We start from the raw sequence: 10,000 nt of genomic DNA on the forward strand, positions 1-10,000 counted from the left end.
AGCCCAACGCGGCGTGGCCACCGGCAGAGCCGGATTGCCGTAGAGGCTTCTCTGCAACGTGCCCGCGGATGGCTGCTGTTAACGGGCGTGGGGAGGGGGGGGGAAGCCACGGCAGGCTCCACTCCCAAACCCCGGCCCTACAAGCGTTCGAGTGCCGGAGACCGCCGCCCGTCTCGGCCCGGCCCTGGAGAAACCCCTCTTGGAGCCCTCGCTCCAGTCGGCAACGGCCACCGGAGCCTGCGGGCAAGCAGCGGCTTCGCGCGGCTTCTGGCAGTCGGAACCGCCGTGCGCGATAGGTAGGAAGCAGAACGGCCACGGCCAGGGCCGCCGGGCAACGCCCGAGTCTGCCGGCTGAGCCGCGGCTGACAAGCGTTCGAGTGCCGGCGACCGCCGCCGGTCTCGGCCCGGCCCTGGAGAAACCCCTCTTGGAGCCCTCGCTCCAGTCGGCAACGGCCACCGGAGCCTGCGGGCAAGCAGCGGCTTCGCGCGGCTTCTGGCAGTCGGAAGCGCCGTGAGCGATAGGTAGGAGGCAGAACGGCCACGGCCAGGGCCGCCGGGCAACGCCCGAGTCTGCCGGCTGAGCCGCGGGTGACAAGCGTTCGAGTGCCGGCGACCGCCGCCGGTCTCGGCCCGGCCCTGGAGAAACCCCTCTTGGAGCCTTCGCTCCAGTCGGCAACGGCCACCGGAGCCTGCGGGCAAGCAGCGGCTTCGCGCGGCTTCTGGCAGTCGGAAGCGCCGTGCGCGATAGGTAGGAGGCAGAACGGCCACGGCCAGGGCCGCCGGGCAACGCCCGAGTCTGCCGGCTGAGCCGCGGGTGACAAGCGTTCGAGTGCCGGCGACCGCCGCCCGTCTCGGCCCGGCCCTGGAGAAACCCCTCTTGGAGCCCTCGCTCCAGTCGGCAACGGCCACCGGAGCCTGCGGGCAAGCAGCGGCTTCGCGCGGCTTCTGGCAGTCGGAAGCGCCGTGCGCGATAGGTAGGAGGCAGAACGGCCACGGCCAGGTCCGCCGGGCAACGCCCGAGTCTGCCGGCTGAGCCGCGGGTGACAAGCGTTCGAGTGCCGGCGACCGCCGCCCGTCTCGGCCCGGCCCTGGAGAAACCCCTCTTGGAGCCCTCGCTCCAGTCGGCAACGGCCACCGGAGCCTGCGGGCAAGCAGCGGCTTCGCGCGGCTTCTGGCAGTCGGAACCGCCGTGCGCGATAGGTAGGAGGCAGAACGGCCACGGCCAGGGCCGCCGGGCAACGCCCGAGTCTGCCGGCTGAGCCGCGGGTGACAAGCGTTCGAGTGCCGGCGACCGCCGCCCGTCTCGGCCCGGCCCTGGAGAAACCCCTCTTGGAGCCCTCGCTCCAGTCGGCAACGGCCACCGGAGCCTGCGGGCAAGCAGCGGCTTCGCGCGGCTTCTGGCAGTCGGAAGCGCCGTGCGCGATAGGTAGGAGGCAGAACGGCCACGGCCACAGCCGCCGTGCAACGCCCGAGTCTGCCGGCTGAACCGCGAGTAGCTGCAGCGGTTCGATGGCGCTGGTCCGCGAGCGCCAGCCCTCTGCCCTAGTATACGGACAGCGAGGTCCCCGGCCCCGGCGGGCTCGAAGAGAACCGTCTTCCCCCAGCGGGGAGGCGCGCGAGCGCCGCCGACTCTTACCATGACGTAACTGGAGGCAGCGCAAAGCAGCGACCCCTTCGGCAGCTCCGAAGAAGAACCGGGCAAGACGTCTACCTGCCAGAACCGCGGTGGAGCCAAAGTCCCGCCGGAGCGAGGTAGACGAGGCATCCCTTTCCGCCGGCAGCTCCGGCGGCCACATCGGGCACACCGGACCCGGCGGACGGTAAAACGGGTAGACCTGGCCTCCCTGCCGGCAGAACGGGTAGACGAGGCCTCCCTGCCTGGAACCGGGTAGACCTGGCATCCCTGCCGGAAGCGGGTAGACCTGGCATCCCTGCCGGTAAAACGGGTAGACCTGGTCTCCCTGCCGGCAAAAAGGGTAGACCTGTTCTCCCTGCCGCCAGAACGGGTAGACCTGGCCTCCCTGCCGGTAAAACGGGTAGACCTGGTCTCCGTGCAGGTAAAACGGGTAGACCTGGCATCCCTGCCGGCAGAACGGGTAGACCTGGTCTCCCTGCCGGTAAAACGGGTAGACCTGGCCTCCCTGCAGGTAAAACGGGTAGACCTGTTATCCCTGCCGGCAAAACGGGTAGACCTGGCATCCCTGCCGGCAAAACGGGTAGACCTGGTCTCCCTGCCGGTAAATGGGTAGACCTGGTCTCCCTGCCGCTAGAACGGGTAGACCTGGCCTCCCTGCCGGCAGAACGGGTAGACCTGGCCTCCCTGCCGGTAAAACGGGTAGACCTGGCATCCCTGCAGGTAAAACGGGTAGACCTGGCATCCCTGCCGGCAAAACGGGTAGACCTGGCATCCCTGCCGGCAAAACGGGTAGACCTGGTCTCCCTGCCGGTAAATGGGTAGACCTGTTCTCCCTGCCGCCAGAACGGGTAGACCTGGCCTCCCTGCCGGTAAAACGGGTAGACCTGGTCTCCGTGCAGGTAAAACGGGTAGACCTTGCATCCCTGCCGGCAAAACGGGTAGACCTGGTCTCCCTGCCGGTAAAACGGGTAGACCTGGCCTCCCTGCAGGTAAAACGGGTAGACCTGTTATCCCTGCCGGCAAAACGGGTAGACCTGGCATCCCTGCCGGCAAAACGGGTAGACCTGGTCTCCCTGCCGGTAAATGGGTAGACCTGGTCTCCCTGCCGCTAGAACGGGTAGACCTGGCCTCCCTGCCGGCAGAACGGGTAGACCTGGCCTCCCTGCCGGTAAAACGGGTAGACCTGGCATCCCTGCAGGTAAAACGGGTAGACCTGGCATCCCTGCCGGTAAAACGGGTAGACCTGTTCTCCCTGCCGGTAAAACGGGTAGACCTGGCATCCCTGCCGGCAAAACGGGTAGACCTGGTCTCCCTGCCGGCAAAAAGGGTAGACCTGTTCTCCCTGCCGCCAGAACGGGTAGACCTGGCCTCCCTGCCGGTAAAACGGGTAGACCTGGTCTCCGTGCAGGTAAAACGGGTAGACCTGGCATCCCTGCCGGCAGAACGGGTAGACCTGGTCTCCCTGCCGCCAGAACGGGTAGACCTGGCATCCCTGCCGGCAAAACGGGTAGACCTGGTCTCCCTGCCGGTAAAACGGGTAGACCTGGCATCCCTGCAGGTAAAACGGGTAGACCTGTTATCCCTGCCGGCAAAACGGGTAGACCTGGCATCCCTGCCGGCAAAACGGGTAGACCTGGTCTCCCTGCCGGTAAATGGGTAGACCTGGTCTCCCTGCCGCTAGAACGGGTAGACCTGGCCTCCCTGCCGGCAGAACGGGTAGACCTGGCCTCCCTGCCGGTAAAACGGGTAGACCTGGCATCCCTGCAGGTAAAACGGGTAGACCTGGCATCCCTGCCGGCAAAACGGGTAGACCTGGTCTCCCTGCCGGTAAAACGGGTAGACCTGTTCTCCCTGCAGGTAAAACGGGTAGACCTGTTCTCCCTGCCGCCAGAACGGGTAGACCTGGCATCCCTGCCGGCAAAACGGGTAGACCTGGTCTCCCTGCCGGCAGAAGGGGTAGACCTGGTCTCCCTGCAGGTAAATCGGGTAGACCTGTTATCCCTGCCGGCAAAACGGGTAGACCTGGTCTCCCTGCAGCCAGAACGGGTAGACCTGGTCTCCCTGCCGGCAAAACGGGTAGACCTGGTCTCCCTGCCGGCAAAAAGGGTAGACCTGTTCTCCCTGCCGCCAGAACGGGTAGACCTGGTCTCCCTGCCGGTAAATGGGTAGACCTGGTCTCCCTGCCGGCAATATGGGTAGACCTGGCCTCCCTGCAGCCAGAACGGGTAGACCTGGCATCCCTGCCGGTAAATGGGTAGACCTGGCATCCCTGCCGGTAAAACGGGTAGACCTGGCATCCCTGCCGGCAATACGGGTAGACCTGGTCTCCCTGCCGCTAGAACGGGTAGACCTGGCATCCCTGCCGGTAAAACGGGTAGACCTGGCCTCCCTGCCGGCAATACGGGTAGACCTGGCCTCCCTGCCGGTAAAACGGGTAGACCTGGCATCCCTGCCGGCAGAACGGGTAGACCTGGTCTCCCTGCCGCCAGAACGGGTAGACCTGGCCTCCCTGCAGGTAAAACGGGTAGACCTGGCCTCCCTGCCGGCAGAAGGGGTAGACCTGGCCTCCCTGCCGGCAGAAGGGGTAGACCTGTCCTCCCTGCGGAGAGAGCGGGTCGCCCGTGCTGGAGGCCCGTATGCAGGGGTGCCTGCACGGGGTGGGAAGGGCCGGCGGCGGGCTGCCTGTGCTCTCTCAGCCGGGGCGGCGGTGGGGGGGCTTGCGGGGGGTGGCTGGGGTCGGCAGGCCGGCCCTGCCGGAGGCCCGTATGCAGGGGTGCCTGCACGGGGTGGGAAGGGGCGGCGGCGGGCTGCCTGTGCTCTCTCAGCCGGGGCGGCGGTGGGGGGGCTTGTGGGGGGTGGCTGGGGGCGGCAGGCCGGCCGTGCCGGAGGCCCGTATGCAGGGGTGCCTGCACGGGGTGGGAAGGGGCGGCGGCGGGGTGCCTGTGCTGTCTCAGCCGGGGCGGCGGTGGGGGGGCTTGTGGGGGGTGGCTGGGGGCGGCAGGCCGGCCCTGCCGGAGGCCCCTATGCAGGGGTGCCTGCACGGGGTGGGAAGGGCCGGCGGCGGGCTGCCTGTGCTCTCTCAGCCGGGGCGGCGGTGGGGGGGCTTGTGGGGGGTGGCTGGGGGCGGCAGGCCGGCCGTGCCGGAGGCCCGTATGCAGGGGTGCCTGCACGGGGTGGGAAGGGGCGGCGGCGGGGTGCCTGTGCTGTCTCAGCCGGGGCGGCGGTGGGGGGGCTTGCGGGGGGTGGCTGGGGGCGGCAGGCCGGCCCTGCTGGAGGCCCCTATGCAGGGGTGCCTGCACGGGGTGGGAAGGGCCGGCGGCGGGCTGCCTGTGCTCTCTCAGCCGGGGCGGCGGTGGGGGGGCTTGCGGGGGGTGGCTGGGGGCGGCAGGCCGGCCCTGCCGGAGGCCCCTATGCAGGGGTGCCTGCACGGGGTGGGAAGGGCCGGCGGCGGGCTGCCTGTGCTCTCTCAGCCGGGGCGGCGGTGGGGGGGCTTGCGGGGGGTGGCTGGGGGCGGCAGGCCGGCCCTGCCGGAGGCCCCTATGCAGGGGTGCCTGCACGGGGTGGGAAGGGCCGGCGGCGGGCTGCCTGTGCTCTCTCAGCCGGGGCGGCGGTGGGGGGGCTTGCGGGGGGTGGCTGGGGTCGGCAGGCCGGCCCTGCCGGAGGCCCGTATGCAGGGGTGCCTGCACGGGGTGGGAAGGGCCGGCGGCGGGCTGCCCGTGCTCTCTGAGCCGGGGCGGCGGTGGGGGGGGCTTGCGGGGGGTGGCTGGGGGCGGCAGGCCGGCCCTGCCGGAGGCCCGTATGCAGGGGTGCCTGCACGGGGTGGGAAGGGGCAGCGGCGGGCTGCCTGTGCTGTCTCAGCCGGGGCGGCGGTGGGGGGGCCTGCGGCGGGTGGCTGGGGGCGGCAGGCCGGCCCTGCCGGAGGCCCGTATGCAGGGGTGCCTGCACGGGGTGGGAAGGGCCGGCGGCGGGCTGCCTGTGCTCTCTCAGCCGGGGCGGCGGTGGGGGGGCTTGCGGAGGGGTGGCTGGGGTCGGCAGGCCGGCCCTGCCGGAGGCCCGTATGCAGGGGTGCCTGCACGGGGTGGGAAGGGCCGGCGGCGGGCTGCCTGTGCTGTCTCAGCCGGGGCGGCGGTGGGGGGGCTTGCGGGGGGTGGCTGGGGGCGGCAGGCCGGCCCTGCCGGAGGCCCGTATGCAGGGGTGCCTGCACGGGGTGGGAAGGGCCGGCGGCGGGCTGCCTGTGCTCTCTCAGCCGGGGCGGCGGTGGGGGGGGTTGCGGGGGGTGGCTGGGGGCGGCAGGCCGGCCCTGCCGGAGGCCCGTATGCAGGGGTGCCTGCACGGGGTGGGAAGGGCCGGCGGCGGGCTGCCTGTGCTGTCTCAGTCGGGGCGGCGGTGGGGGGGCTTGCGGGGGGTGGCTGGGGTCGGCAGGCCGGCCCTGCCGGAGGCCCGTATGCAGGGGTGCCTGCACGGGGTGGGTGGGCCTGCGGCGGGCTGCCTGTGCTCTCTGAGCCGGGGCGGCGGTGGGGGGGGCTTGCGGGGGGTGGCTGGGGGCGGCAGGCCGGCCCTGCCGGAGGCCCCTATGCAGGGGTGCCTGCACGGGGTGGGAAGGGCCGGCGGCGGGCTGCCTGTGCTCTCTCAGCCGGGGCGGCGGTGGGGGGGCTTGCGGGGGGTGGCTGGGGGCGGCAGGCCGGCCCTGCCGGAGGCCCGTATGCAGGGGTGCCTGCACGGGGTGGGAAGGGCCGGCGGCGGGCTGCCCGTGCTCTCTGAGCCGGGGCGGCGGTGGGGGGGGCTTGCGGGGGGTGGCTGGGGGCGGCAGGCCGGCCCTGCCGGAGGCCCGTATGCAGGGGTGCCTGCACGGGGTGGGAAGGGGCAGCGGCGGGCTGCCTGTGCTGTCTCAGCCGGGGCGGCGGTGGGGGGGCCTGCGGCGGGTGGCTGGGGGCGGCAGGCCGGCCCTGCCGGAGGCCCGTATGCAGGGGTGCCTGCACGGGGTGGGAAGGGCCGGCGGCGGGCTGCCTGTGCTCTCTCAGCCGGGGCGGCGGTGGGGGGGCTTGCGGAGGGGTGGCTGGGGTCGGCAGGCCGGCCCTGCCGGAGGCCCGTATGCAGGGGTGCCTGCACGGGGTGGGAAGGGCCGGCGGCGGGCTGCCTGTGCTGTCTCAGTCGGGGCGGCGGTGGGGGGGCTTGCGGGGGGTGGCTGGGGGCGGCAGGCCGGCCCTGCCGGAGGCCCGTATGCAGGGGTGCCTGCACGGGGTGGGAAGGGCCGGCGGCGGGCTGCCTGTGCTCTCTCAGCCGGGGCGGCGGTGGGGGGGGTTGCGGGGGGTGGCTGGGGGCGGCAGGCCGGCCCTGCCGGAGGCCCGTATGCAGGGGTGCCTGCACGGGGTGGGAAGGGCCGGCGGCGGGCTGCCTGTGCTGTCTCAGTCGGGGCGGCGGTGGGGGGGCTTGCGGGGGGTGGCTGGGGTCGGCAGGCCGGCCCTGCCGGAGGCCCGTATGCAGGGGTGCCTGCACGGGGTGGGTGGTCCTGCGGCGGGCTGCCTGTGCTCTCTGAGCCGGGGCGGCGGTGGGGGGGGCTTGCGGGGGGTGGCTGGGGGCGGCAGGCCGGCCCTGCCGGAGGCCCGTATGCAGGGGTGCCTGCACGGGGTGGGAAGGGCCGGCGGCGGGCTGCCTGTGCTCTCTCAGCCGGGGCGGCGGTGGGGGGGGTTGCGGGGGGTGGCTGTGGGCGGCAGGCCGGCCCTGCCGGAGGCCCGTATGCAGGGGTGCCTGCACGGGGTGGGAAGGGCCGGCGGCGGGCTGCCTGTGCTGTCTCAGCCGGGGCGGCGGTGGGGGGGCCTGTGGCGGGTGGCTGGGGGCGGCAGGCCGGCCCTGCCGGAGGCCCGTATGCAGGGGTGCCTGCACGGGGTGGGAAGGGCCGGCGGCGGGCTGCCTGTGCTCTCTCAGCCGGGGCGGCGGTGGGGGGGCTTGCGGGGGGTGGCTGGGGTCGGCAGGCCGGCCCTGCCGGAGGCCCGTATGCAGGGGTGCCTGCACGGGGTGGGAAGGGCCGGCGGCGGGCTGCCTGTGCTTTCTCAGCCGGGGCGGCGGTGGGGGGGCTTGTGGGGGGTGGCTGGGGGCGGCAGGCCGGCCCTGCCGGAGGCCCGTATGCAGGGGTGCCTGCACGGGGTGGGAAGGGCCGGCGGCGGGCTGCCTGTGCTCTCTCAGCCGGGGCGGCGGTGGGGGGGGTTGCGGGGGGTGGCTGGGGGCGGCAGGCCGGCCCTGCCGGAGGCCCGTATGCAGGGGTGCCTGCACGGGGTGGGAAGGGCCGGCGGCGGGCTGCCTGTGCTGTCTCAGTCGGGGCGGCGGTGGGGGGGCTTGCGGGGGGTGGCTGGGGTCGGCAGGCCGGCCCTGCCGGAGGCCCGTATGCAGGGGTGCCTGCACGGGGTGGGTGGGCCTGCGGCGGGCTGCCTGTGCTCTCTCAGCCGGGGCGGCGGTGGGGGGGGCTTGCGGGGGGTGGCTGGGGTCGGCAGGCCGGCCCTGCCGGAGGCCCGTATGCAGGGGTGCCTGCACGGGGTGGGAAGGGCCGGCGGCGGGCTGCCTGTGCTCTCTCAGCCGGGGCGGCGGTGGGGGGGGCTTGCGGGGGGTGGCTGGGGTCGGCAGGCCGGCCCTGCCGGAGGCCCGTATGCAGGGGTGCCTGCACGGGGTGGGAAGGGCCGGCGGCGGGCTGCCTGTGATCTCTCAGCCGGGGCGGCGGTGGGGGGGGTTGCGGGGGGTGGCTGGGGGCGGCAGGCCGGCCCTGCCGGAGGCCCGTATGCAGGGGTGCCTGCACGGGGTGGGAAGGGCCGGCGGCGGGCTGCCTGTGCTCTCTGAGCCGGGGCGGCGGTGGGGGGGGCTTGCGGGGGGTGGCTGGGGTCGGCAGGCCGGCCCTGCCGGAGGCCCGTATGCAGGGGTGCCTGCACGGGGTGGGAAGGGCCGGCGGCGGGCTGCCTGTGCTCTCTCAGCCGGGGCGGCGGTGGGGGGGCTTGCGGGGGGTGGCTGGGGGCGGCAGGCCGGCCCTGCCGGAGGCCCGTATGCAGGGGTGCCTGCACGGGGTGGGAAGGGGCGGCGGCGGGGTGCCTGTGCTCTCTGAGCCGGGGCGGCGGTGGGGGGGCTTGCGGGGGGTGGCTGGGGGCGGCAGGCCGGCCCTGCCGGAGGCCCGTATGCAGGGGTGCCTGCACGGGGTGGGAAGGGCCGGCGGCGGGCTGCCTGTGCTGTTTCAGTCGGGGCGGCGGTGGAGGGGCTTGCGGGGGATGGCTGGGGTCGGCAGGCCGGCCCTGCCGGAGGCCCGTATGCAGGGGTGCCTGCACGGGGTGGGTGGGCCTGCGGCGGGCTGCCTGTGCTCTCTGAGCCGGGGCGGCGGTTGGGGGGGCTTGCGGGGGGTGGCTGGGGGCGGCAGGCCGGCCCTGCCGGAGGCCCGTATGCAGGGGTGCCTGCACGGGGTGGGAAGGGGCGGCGGCGGGGTGCCTGTGCTCTCTGAGCCGGGGCGGCGGTGGGGGGGCTTGCGGGGGGTGGCTGGGGGCGGCAGGCCGGCCCTGCCGGAGGCCCGTATGCAGGGGTGCCTGCACGGGGTGGGAAGGGCCGGCGGCGGGCTGCCTGTGCTCTCTCAGCCGGGGCGGCGGTGGGGGGGCTTGCGGGGGGTGGCTGGGGGCGGCAGGCCGGCCCTGCCGGAGGCCCGTATGCAGGGGTGCCTGCACGGGGTGGGAAGGGCCGGCGGCGGGCTGCCTGTGCTCTCTCAGCCGGGGCGGCGGTGGGGGGGCTTGCGGGGGGTGGCTGGGGGCGGCAGGCCGGCCCTGCCGGAGGCCCGTTTGCAGGGGTGCCTGCACGGGGGTGGGTTGGGGGGGGCGGCGGGAATTTTTTGGTTTTTGTTGCTTTTTTATTTCTTTTTCCGCTTTTGAAACAGAGACGCCGCCCCGTCCTCGGGCGTTTCAGCCGAGCTGATGGAAAGCGGCGCCCCTTCCCGTCGCTTGCGGGGGGGGGTGGTGCAGGAGGGGGGAGGCGGCGCGCGCCTGAAATTCCCCTCGCCACCCCCCGTTTCCGAGACTTCGCCGTATCTAGTGGAAGGCGCTAAGCTTGGCCGGACTGTCTCGCTGAAGGCTTTCTTACTCTGCATCGGTTCTGACGGTGGGCGAGAAAAAAAAACAAAACCAAAGCAGAGCAGGGAAACAGTTACAAAAAGTTCTTGAGAGCCAGCACCGGCCCGCCCATCGGCAGACGGAGCGGCGCCCGGGGTCAACGAGTGCCACCCTGCTGCTTAGCAACCGGAACCCGAGCCGGCCCGCCCCGCCCACCCGCCGGCAAGGGGCGGGCGCTTCCCCGCGGCAGAAGGGGGAGACAGAGACTGAGAGACGGGGTCGAGGAGCAGGCGGG

This window comes from Opisthocomus hoazin, unplaced genomic scaffold (genome assembly GCF_030867145.1).
Source record: "Opisthocomus hoazin isolate bOpiHoa1 unplaced genomic scaffold, bOpiHoa1.hap1 HAP1_SCAFFOLD_170, whole genome shotgun sequence".
NCBI lineage: Eukaryota > Metazoa > Chordata > Aves > Opisthocomiformes > Opisthocomidae > Opisthocomus > Opisthocomus hoazin.